The following is a 12723-nucleotide window of genomic DNA, read 5'->3' as shown; positions in this document are numbered from 1 at the left end:
AGTCAGTCACTCACTCACCTTGCATGCGGACCATGGGCTTCATGCCCACCGAGATGGAGATCATCGAGAGGACTCAGTGTCTACGTGAGTCAGTCACTCAGCTAGTCACTCAGTCACTCACTCAGTCACTCAGTCACTCAGTCAGTCACTCAGTCAGTCACCTAGTCACTCAGTCAGTCACTCAGTCACTCAGTCAGTCACTCACTCAGTCACTCACTTGCATGCGGACCATGGGCTTCATGCCCACGAGATGGAGATCATCGAGATGACTCAGTGTCTACGTGAGTCAGTCACTCAGCTAGTCACTCAGTCACTCACTCAGTCACTCAGTCACTCAGTCAGTCACTCAGTCAGTCACTCAGTCACTCAGCCAGTCACTCAGTCAGTCACTCAGTCAGTCATTCACTCACTCAGTCACTCACCTTGCATGCGGACCATGGGCTTCATGCCCACCGAGATGGAGATCATCGAGATGACTCAGTGTCTACGTGAGTCACTCAGTCACTCAGTCACTCACCTTGCATGCGGACCATGGGCTTCATGCCCACCGAGATGGAGATCATCGAGATGACTCAGTGTCTACGTGAGTCAGTCACTCAGCTAGTCACTCAGTCACTCACTCAGTCACTCAGTCAGTCACTCACTCAGTCACTCAGCTAGTCACTCAGTCACTCAGTCACTCACTCACCTTGCATGCGGACCATGGGCTTCATGCCCACCGAGATGGAGATCATCGAGATGACTCAGTGTCTACGTGAGTCAGTCACTCAGCTAGTCACTCAGTCACTCACTCAGTCACTCAGTCACTCAGTCAGTCACTCAGTCAGTCACTCAGTCACTCAGTCAGTCACTCAGTCACTCAGTCAGTCACTCACTCAGTCACTCACCTTGCATGCGGACCATGGGCTTCATGCCCACCGAGATGGAGATCATCGAGATGACTCAGTGTCTACGTGAGTCAGTCACTCAGCTAGTCACTCAGTCACTCACTCAGTCACTCAGTCACTCAGTCAGTCACTCAGTCAGTCACTCAGTCACTCAGTCAGTCACTCAGTCACTCAGTCAGTCACTCAGTCAGTCACTCACTCACCTTGCATGCGGACCATGGGCTTCATGCCCACCGAGATGGAGATCATCGAGATGACTCAGTGTCTACGTGAGTCAGTCACTCAGCTAGTCACTCAGTCACTCACTCAGTCACTCAGTCACTCAGTCAGTCACTCAGTCAGTCACTCAGTCACTCACTCAGTCACTCAGTCACTCAGTCAGTCACTCAGTCAGTCACTCAGTCACTCACTCACCTTGCATGCGGACCATGGGCTTCATGCCCACCGAGATGGAGATCATCGAGATGACTCAGTGTCTACGTGAGTTAGTCACTCAGCTAGTCACTCAGTCACTCACTCAGTCACTCAGTCACTCAGTCAGTCACTCAGTCAGTCACTCAGTCACTCACTCACCTTGCATGCGGACCATGGGCTTCATGCCCACCGAGATGGAGATCATCGAGATGACTCAGTGTCTACGTGAGTTAGTCACTCAGCTAGTCACTCAGTCACTCACTCAGTCACTCAGTCACTCAGTCAGTCACTCAGTCAGTCACTCAGTCACTCAGTCACCTTGCATGCGGACCATGGGCTTCATGCCCACCGAGATGGAGATCATCGAGATGACTCAGTGTCTACGTGAGTTAGTCAGTCACTCAGTCACTCAGCCAGTCACTCAGTCAGTCAGTCATTCACTCAGTCAGTCATTCACTCACTCAGTCACTCACCTTGCATGCGGACCATGGGCTTCATGCCCACCGAGATGGAGATCATTGAGATGACTCAGTGTCTACGTGAGTCAGTCACTCAGCTAGTCACTCAGTCAGTCACTCAGTCAGTCAGTCAGTCACTCACTCAGTCACTCAGCTAGTCACTCAGTCACTCAGTCACTCACTCACCTTGCATGCGGACCATGGGCTTCATGCCCACCGAGATGGAGATCATCGAGATGACTCAGTGTCTACGTGAGTCAGTCACTCAGCTAGTCACTCAGTCACTCACTCAGTCACTCAGTCACTCAGTCAGTCACTCAGTCAGTCACTCAGTCACTCAGTCAGTCACTCAGTCACTCAGTCAGTCACTCAGTCAGTCACTCACTCACCTTGTATGAGGACCATGGGCTTCATGCCCACCGAGATGGAGATCATCGAGATGACTCAGTGTCTACGTGAGTCAGTCACTCAGCTAGTCACTCAGTCACTCACTCAGTCACTCAGTCACTCAGTCAGTCACTCAGTCAGTCACTCAGTCACTCAGTCAGTCACTCAGTCACTCAGTCAGTCACTCAGTCAGTCACTCACTCACCTTGCATGAGGACCATGGGCTTCATGCCCACCGAGATGGAGATCATCGAGATGACTCAGTGTCTACGTGAGTCAGTCACTCAGCTAGTCACTCAGTCAGTCACTCAGTCAGTCAGTCAGTCACTCACTCAGTCACTCAGCTAGTCACTCAGTCACTCAGTCACTCACTCACCTTGCATGCGGACCATGGGCTTCATGCCCACCGAGATGGAGATCATCGAGATGACTCAGTGTCTACGTGAGTCAGTCACTCAGCTAGTCACTCAGTCACTCACTCAGTCACTCAGTCACTCAGTCAGTCACTCAGTCAGTCACTCAGTCACTCAGTCAGTCACTCAGTCACTCAGTCAGTCACTCAGTCAGTCACTCACTCACCTTGTATGAGGACCATGGGCTTCATGCCCACCGAGATGGAGATCATCGAGATGACTCAGTGTCTACGTGAGTCAGTCACTCAGCTAGTCACTCAGTCACTCACTCAGTCACTCAGTCACTCAGTCAGTCACTCAGTCAGTCACTCAGTCACTCAGTCAGTCACTCAGTCACTCAGTCAGTCACTCAGTCAGTCACTCACTCACCTTGCATGAGGACCATGGGCTTCATGCCCACCGAGATGGAGATCATCGAGATGACTCAGTGTCTACGTGAGTCACTCAGTCACTCACTCACCTTGCATGCGGACCATGGGCTTCATGCCCACCGAGATGGAGATCATCGAGATGACTCAGTGTCTACGTGAGTCACTCAGTCACTCAGTCAGTCACTCAGTCAGTCACTCAGTCACTCAGTCACCTTGCATGCGGACCATGGGCTTCATGCCCACCGAGATGGAGATCATTGAGATGACTCAGTGTCTACGTGAGTTAGTCAGTCACTCAGTCACTCAGCCAGTCACTCAGTCAGTCACTCAGTCAGTCAGTCATTCACTCAGTCAGTCATTCACTCACTCAGTCACTCACCTTGTATGAGGACCATGGGCTTCATGCCCACCGAGATGGAGATCATTGAGATGACTCAGTGTCTACGTGAGTTAGTCAGTCACTCAGTCACTCAGCCAGTCACTCAGTCAGTCACTCAGTCAGTCAGTCATTCACTCACTCACTCACCTTGCATGCGGACCATGGGCTTCATGCCCACCGAGATGGAGATCATTGAGATGACTCAGTGTCTACGTGAGTTAGTCAGTCACTCAGTCACTCAGTCACTCAGTCACTCACCTTGTATGAGGACCATGGGCTTCATGCCCACCGAGATGGAGATCATTGAGATGACTCAGTGTCTACGTGAGTTAGTCAGTCACTCAGTCACTCAGCCAGTCACTCAGTCAGTCACTCAGTCAGTCAGTCATTCACTCACTCAGTCACTCACCTTGTATGCGGACCATGGGCTTCATGCCCACCGAGATGGAGATCATTGAGATGACTCAGTGTCTACGTGAGTTAGTCAGTCACTCAGTCACTCAGTCACTCAGTCACTCACCTTGTATGAGGACCATGGGCTTCATGCCCACCGAGATGGAGATCATTGAGATGACTCAGTGTCTACGTGAGTTAGTCAGTCACTCAGTCACTCAGTCACTCAGTCACTCACCTTGTATGAGGACCATGGGCTTCATGCCCACCGAGATGGAGATCATTGAGATGACTCAGTGTCTACGTGAGTTAGTCAGTCACTCAGTCACTCAGCCAGTCACTCAGTCAGTCACTCAGTCAGTCAGTCATTCACTCACTCAGTCACTCACCTTGTATGCGGACCATGGGCTTCATGCCCACCGAGATGGAGATCATTGAGATGACTCAGTGTCTACGTGAGTTAGTCAGTCACTCAGTCACTCAGTCACTCAGTCACTCACCTTGTATGAGGACCATGGGCTTCATGCCCACCGAGATGGAGATCATTGAGATGACTCAGTGTCTACGTGAGTTAGTCAGTCACTCAGTCACTCAGTCACTCAGTCACTCACCTTGTATGAGGACCATGGGCTTCATGCCCACCGAGATGGAGATCATTGAGATGACTCAGTGTCTACGTGAGTTAGTCAGTCACTCAGTCACTCAGTCACTCAGTCACTCACCTTGTATGAGGACCATGGGCTTCATGCCCACCGAGATGGAGATCATTGAGATGACTCAGTGTCTACGTGAGTTAGTCAGTCACTCAGTCACTCAGTCACTCAGTCACTCACCTTGTATGAGGACCATGGGCTTCATGCCCACCGAGATGGAGATCATCGAGATGACTCAGTGTCTACGTGAGTTAGTCACTCAGTCACTCAGTCAGTCACTCAGTCAGTCAGTCATTCACTCAGTCAGTCATTCACTCACTCAGTCACTCACCTTGCATGCGGACCATGGGCTTCATGCCCACCGAGATGGAGATCATTGAGATGACTCAGTGTCTACGTGAGTTAGTCAGTCACTCAGTCACTCAGCCAGTCACTCAGTCAGTCACTCAGTCAGTCAGTCATTCACTCAGTCAGTCATTCACTCACTCAGTCACTCACCTTGTATGAGGACCATGGGCTTCATGCCCACCGAGATGGAGATCATTGAGATGACTCAGTGTCTACGTGAGTTAGTCAGTCACTCAGTCACTCAGCCAGTCACTCAGTCAGTCACTCAGTCAGTCAGTCATTCACTCACTCAGTCACTCACCTTGTATGCGGACCATGGGCTTCATGCCCACCGAGATGGAGATCATTGAGATGACTCAGTGTCTACGTGAGTTAGTCAGTCACTCAGTCACTCAGTCACTCAGTCACTCACCTTGTATGAGGACCATGGGCTTCATGCCCACCGAGATGGAGATCATTGAGATGACTCAGTGTCTACGTGAGTTAGTCAGTCACTCAGTCACTCAGCCAGTCACTCAGTCAGTCACTCAGTCAGTCAGTCATTCACTCACTCAGTCACTCACCTTGTATGCGGACCATGGGCTTCATGCCCACCGAGATGGAGATCATTGAGATGACTCAGTGTCTACGTGAGTTAGTCAGTCACTCAGTCACTCAGTCACTCAGTCACTCACCTTGTATGAGGACCATGGGCTTCATGCCCACCGAGATGGAGATCATTGAGATGACTCAGTGTCTACGTGAGTTAGTCAGTCACTCAGTCACTCAGTCACTCAGTCACTCACCTTGTATGAGGACCATGGGCTTCATGCCCACCGAGATGGAGATCATTGAGATGACTCAGTGTCTACGTGAGTTAGTCAGTCACTCAGTCACTCAGCCAGTCACTCAGTCAGTCACTCAGTCAGTCAGTCATTCACTCACTCAGTCACTCACCTTGTATGCGGACCATGGGCTTCATGCCCACCGAGATGGAGATCATTGAGATGACTCAGTGTCTACGTGAGTTAGTCAGTCACTCAGTCACTCAGTCACTCAGTCACTCACCTTGTATGAGGACCATGGGCTTCATGCCCACCGAGATGGAGATCATTGAGATGACTCAGTGTCTACGTGAGTTAGTCAGTCACTCAGTCACTCAGTCACTCAGTCACTCACCTTGTATGAGGACCATGGGCTTCATGCCCACCGAGATGGAGATCATTGAGATGACTCAGTGTCTACGTGAGTTAGTCAGTCACTCAGTCACTCAGCCAGTCACTCAGTCAGTCACTCAGTCAGTCAGTCATTCACTCAGTCAGTCATTCACTCACTCAGTCACTCACCTTGTATGAGGACCATGGGCTTCATGCCCACCGAGATGGAGATCATTGAGATGACTCAGTGTCTACGTGAGTTAGTCAGTCACTCAGTCACTCAGCCAGTCACTCAGTCAGTCACTCAGTCAGTCAGTCATTCACTCACTCAGTCACTCACCTTGTATGCGGACCATGGGCTTCATGCCCACCGAGATGGAGATCATTGAGATGACTCAGTGTCTACGTGAGTTAGTCAGTCACTCAGTCACTCAGTCACTCAGTCACTCACCTTGTATGAGGACCATGGGCTTCATGCCCACCGAGATGGAGATCATTGAGATGACTCAGTGTCTACGTGAGTTAGTCAGTCACTCAGTCACTCAGTCACTCAGTCACTCACCTTGTATGAGGACCATGGGCTTCATGCCCACCGAGATGGAGATCATTGAGATGACTCAGTGTCTACGTGAGTTAGTCAGTCACTCAGTCACTCAGCCAGTCACTCAGTCAGTCACTCAGTCAGTCAGTCATTCACTCACTCAGTCACTCACCTTGTATGCGGACCATGGGCTTCATGCCCACCGAGATGGAGATCATTGAGATGACTCAGTGTCTACGTGAGTTAGTCAGTCACTCAGTCACTCAGTCACTCAGTCACTCACCTTGTATGAGGACCATGGGCTTCATGCCCACCGAGATGGAGATCATTGAGATGACTCAGTGTCTACGTGAGTTAGTCAGTCACTCAGTCACTCAGTCACTCAGTCACTCACCTTGTATGAGGACCATGGGCTTCATGCCCACCGAGATGGAGATCATTGAGATGACTCAGTGTCTACGTGAGTTAGTCAGTCACTCAGTCACTCAGTCACTCAGTCACTCACCTTGTATGAGGACCATGGGCTTCATGCCCACCGAGATGGAGATCATTGAGATGACTCAGTGTCTACGTGAGTTAGTCAGTCACTCAGTCACTCAGTCACTCAGTCACTCACCTTGTATGAGGACCATGGGCTTCATGCCCACCGAGATGGAGATCATTGAGATGACTCAGTGTCTACGTGAGTTAGTCAGTCACTCAGTCACTCAGTCACTCAGTCACTCACCTTGTATGAGGACCATGGGCTTCATGCCCACCGAGATGGAGATCATTGAGATGACTCAGTGTCTACGTGAGTTAGTCAGTCACTCAGTCACTCAGTCACTCAGTCACTCACCTTGTATGAGGACCATGGGCTTCATGCCCACCGAGATGGAGATCATTGAGATGACTCAGTGTCTACGTGAGTTAGTCAGTCACTCAGTCACTCAGTCACTCAGTCACTCACCTTGTATGAGGACCATGGGCTTCATGCCCACCGAGATGGAGATCATTGAGATGACTCAGTGTCTATGTGAGTTAGTCAGTCACTCAGTCACTCAGTCACTCAGTCACTCACCTTGTATGAGGACCATGGGCTTCATGCCCACCGAGATGGAGATCATTGAGATGACTCAGTGTCTACGTGAGTTAGTCAGTCACTCAGTCACTCAGTCACTCAGTCACTCACCTTGTATGAGGACCATGGGCTTCATGCCCACCGAGATGGAGATCATTGAGATGACTCAGTGTCTACGTGAGTTAGTCAGTCACTCAGTCACTCAGTCACTCAGTCACTCACCTTGTATGAGGACCATGGGCTTCATGCCCACCGAGATGGAGATCATTGAGATGACTCAGTGTCTACGTGAGTTAGTCAGTCACTCAGTCACTCAGTCACTCAGTCACTCACCTTGTATGAGGACCATGGGCTTCATGCCCACCGAGATGGAGATCATTGAGATGACTCAGTGTCTACGTGAGTTAGTCAGTCACTCAGTCACTCAGTCACTCAGTCACTCACCTTGTATGAGGACCATGGGCTTCATGCCCACCGAGATGGAGATCATTGAGATGACTCAGTGTCTACGTGAGTTAGTCAGTCACTCAGTCACTCAGTCACTCAGTCACTCACCTTGTATGAGGACCATGGGCTTCATGCCCACCGAGATGGAGATCATTGAGATGACTCAGTGTCTACGTGAGTTAGTCAGTCACTCAGTCACTCAGTCACTCAGTCACTCACCTTGTATGAGGACCATGGGCTTCATGCCCACCGAGATGGAGATCATTGAGATGACTCAGTGTCTACGTGAGTTAGTCAGTCACTCAGTCACTCAGTCACTCAGTCACTCACCTTGTATGAGGACCATGGGCTTCATGCCCACCGAGATGGAGATCATTGAGATGACTCAGTGTCTACGTGAGTTAGTCAGTCACTCAGTCACTCAGTCACTCAGTCACTCACCTTGTATGAGGACCATGGGCTTCATGCCCACCGAGATGGAGATCATCGAGATGACTCAGTGTCTACGTGAGTTAGTCAGTCACTCAGTCACTCAGCCAGTCAGTCAGTCAGTCACTCAGTCACTCAGTCAGTCACTCAGTCACTCAGTCAGCCACTCAGTCACTCAGTCACTCAGCCAGTCACTCAGTCAGTCACTCAGTCAGTCAGTCATTCACTCAGTCAGTCATTCACTCACTCAGTCACTCACCTTGTATGAGGACCATGGGCTTCATGCCCACCGAGATGGAGATCATTTAGATGACTCAGTGTCTACGTGAGTTAGTCAGTCACTCAGTCACTCAGTCACTCAGTCACTCACCTTGTATGAGGACCATGGGCTTCATGCCCACCGAGATGGAGATCATTGAGATGACTCAGTGTCTACGTGAGTTAGTCAGTCACTCAGTCACTCAGTCACTCAGTCACTCACCTTGTATGAGGACCATGGGCTTCATGCCCACCGAGATGGAGATCATTGAGATGACTCAGTGTCTACGTGAGTTAGTCAGTCACTCAGTCACTCAGTCACTCAGTCACTCACCTTGTATGAGGACCATGGGCTTCATGCCCACCGAGATGGAGATCATTGAGATGACTCAGTGTCTACGTGAGTTAGTCAGTCACTCAGTCACTCAGTCACTCAGTCACTCACCTTGTATGAGGACCATGGGCTTCATGCCCACCGAGATGGAGATCATCGAGATGACTCAGTGTCTACGTGAGTTAGTCAGTCACTCAGTCACTCAGCCAGTCAGTCAGTCAGTCACTCAGTCACTCAGTCAGTCACTCAGTCACTCAGTCAGCCACTCAGTCACTCAGTCACTCAGCCAGTCACTCAGTCAGTCACTCAGTCAGTCAGTCATTCATTCAGTCAGTCATTCATTCACTCAGTCACTCACCTTGTATGAGGACCATGGGCTTCATGCCCACCGAGATGGAGATCATTGAGATGACTCAGTGTCTACGTGAGTTAGTCAGTCACTCAGTCACTCAGTCACTCAGTCACTCACCTTGTATGAGGACCATGGGCTTCATGCCCACCGAGATGGAGATCATTGAGATGACTCAGTGTCTACGTGAGTTAGTCAGTCACTCAGTCACTCAGTCACTCAGTCACTCACCTTGTATGAGGACCATGGGCTTCATGCCCACCGAGATGGAGATCATTGAGATGACTCAGTGTCTACGTGAGTTAGTCAGTCACTCAGTCACTCAGCCAGTCACTCAGTCAGTCACTCAGTCAGTCAGTCATTCACTCAGTCAGTCATTCACTCACTCAGTCACTCACCTTGTATGAGGACCATGGGCTTCATGCCCACCGAGATGGAGATCATTGAGATGACTCAGTGTCTACGTGAGTTAGTCAGTCACTCAGTCACTCAGCCAGTCACTCAGTCAGTCACTCAGTCAGTCAGTCATTCACTCACTCAGTCATTCACTCACTCAGTCACTCACCTTGTATGAGGACCATGGGCTTCATGCCCACCGAGATGGAGATCATTGAGATGACTCAGTGTCTACGTGAGTTAGTCAGTCACTCAGTCACTCAGCCAGTCACTCAGTCAGTCACTCAGTCAGTCAGTCATTCACTCAGTCAGTCATTCACTCACTCAGTCACTCACCTTGCATGCGGACCATGGGCTTCATGCCCACCGAGATGGAGATCATTGAGATGACTCAGTGTCTACGTGAGTTAGTCAGTCACTCAGTCACTCAGCCAGTCACTCAGTCAGTCACTCAGTCAGTCAGTCATTCACTCAGTCAGTCATTCACTCACTCAGTCACTCACCTTGCATGCGGACCATGGGCTTCATGCCCACCGAGATGGAGATCATTGAGATGACTCAGTGTCTACGTGAGTTAGTCAGTCACTCAGTCACTCAGCCAGTCACTCAGTCAGTCACTCAGTCAGTCAGTCATTCACTCAGTCAGTCATTCACTCACTCAGTCACTCACCTTGTATGAGGACCATGGGCTTCATGCCCACCGAGATGGAGATCATTGAGATGACTCAGTGTCTACGTGAGTTAGTCAGTCACTCAGTCACTCAGCCAGTCACTCAGTCAGTCACTCAGTCAGTCAGTCATTCACTCAGTCAGTCATTCACTCACTCAGTCACTCACCTTGCATGCGGACCATGGGCTTCATGCCCAACGAGATGGAGATCATTGAGATGACTCAGTGTCTACGTGAGTTAGTCAGTCACTCAGTCACTCAGCCAGTCACTCAGTCAGTCACTCAGTCAGTCAGTCATTCACTCAGTCAGTCATTCACTCACTCAGTCACTCACCTTGCATGCGGACCATGGGCTTCATGCCCACCGAGATGGAGATCATTGAGATGACTCAGTGTCTACGTGAGTTAGTCAGTCACTCAGTCACTCAGCCAGTCACTCAGTCAGTCACTCAGTCAGTCAGTCATTCACTCAGTCAGTCATTCACTCACTCAGTCACTCACCTTGTATGAGGACCATGGGCTTCATGCCCACCGAGATGGAGATCATTGAGATGACTCAGTGTCTACGTGAGTTAGTCAGTCACTCAGTCACTCAGCCAGTCACTCAGTCAGTCACTCAGTCAGTCAGTCATTCACTCAGTCAGTCATTCACTCACTCAGTCACTCACCTTGTATGAGGACCATGGGCTTCATGCCCACCGAGATGGAGATCATTGAGATGACTCAGTGTCTACGTGAGTTAGTCAGTCACTCAGTCACTCAGTCACTCAGTCACTCACCTTGTATGAGGACCATGGGCTTCATGCCCACCGAGATGGAGATCATCGAGATGACTCAGTGTCTACGTGAGTTAGTCAGTCACTCAGTCACTCAGCCAGTCACTCAGTCAGTCACTCAGTCAGTCAGTCATTCACTCAGTCAGTCATTCACTCACTCAGTCACTCACCTTGCATGCGGACCATGGGCTTCATGCCCACCGAGATGGAGATCATTGAGATGACTCAGTGTCTACGTGAGTTAGTCAGTCACTCAGTCACTCAGCCAGTCACTCAGTCAGTCACTCAGTCAGTCAGTCATTCACTCAGTCAGTCATTCACTCACTCAGTCACTCACCTTGTATGAGGACCATGGGCTTCATGCCCACCGAGATGGAGATCATTGAGATGACTCAGTGTCTACGTGAGTTAGTCAGTCACTCAGTCACTCAGTCACTCAGTCACTCACCTTGTATGAGGACCATGGGCTTCATGCCCACCGAGATGGAGATCATCGAGATGACTCAGTGTCTACGTGAGTTAGTCAGTCACTCAGTCACTCAGCCAGTCACTCAGTCAGTCACTCAGTCAGTCAGTCATTCACTCAGTCAGTCATTCACTCACTCAGTCACTCACCTTGTATGAGGACCATGGGCTTCATGCCCACCGAGATGGAGATCATTGAGATGACTCAGTGTCTACGTGAGTTAGTCAGTCACTCAGTCACTCAGCCAGTCACTCAGTCAGTCACTCAGTCAGTCAGTCATTCACTCAGTCAGTCATTCACTCACTCAGTCACTCACCTTGCATGCGGACCATGGGCTTCATGCCCACCGAGATGGAGATCATTGAGATGACTCAGTGTCTACGTGAGTTAGTCAGTCACTCAGTCACTCAGCCAGTCACTCAGTCAGTCACTCAGTCAGTCAGTCATTCACTCAGTCAGTCATTCACTCACTCAGTCACTCACCTTGCATGCGGACCATGGGCTTCATGCCCACCGAGATGGAGATCATTGAGATGACTCAGTGTCTACGTGAGTTAGTCAGTCACTCAGTCACTCAGCCAGTCACTCAGTCAGTCACTCAGTCAGTCAGTCATTCACTCAGTCAGTCATTCACTCACTCAGTCACTCACCTTGTATGAGGACCATGGGCTTCATGCCCACCGAGATGGAGATCATTGAGATGACTCAGTGTCTACGTGAGTTAGTCAGTCACTCAGTCACTCAGCCAGTCACTCAGTCAGTCACTCAGTCAGTCAGTCATTCACTCAGTCAGTCATTCACTCACTCAGTCACTCACCTTGCATGCGGACCATGGGCTTCATGCCCAACGAGATGGAGATCATTGAGATGACTCAGTGTCTACGTGAGTTAGTCAGTCACTCAGTCACTCAGCCAGTCACTCAGTCAGTCACTCAGTCAGTCAGTCATTCACTCAGTCAGTCATTCACTCACTCAGTCACTCACCTTGCATGCGGACCATGGGCTTCATGCCCACCGAGATGGAGATCATTGAGATGACTCAGTGTCTACGTGAGTTAGTCAGTCACTCAGTCACTCAGCCAGTCACTCAGTCAGTCACTCAGTCAGTCAGTCATTCACTCAGTCAGTCATTCACTCACTCAGTCACTCACCTTGTAT

Source organism: Lethenteron reissneri, unplaced genomic scaffold (assembly GCF_015708825.2).
Source record: "Lethenteron reissneri isolate LAM-NWPU_2019-01 unplaced genomic scaffold, ASM1570882v1 scaffold_1640, whole genome shotgun sequence".
NCBI lineage: Eukaryota > Metazoa > Chordata > Hyperoartia > Petromyzontiformes > Petromyzontidae > Lethenteron > Lethenteron reissneri.
The sequence above is the reverse complement of the archived record's forward strand: the minus strand, read 5'-3'. Positions refer to the sequence as shown.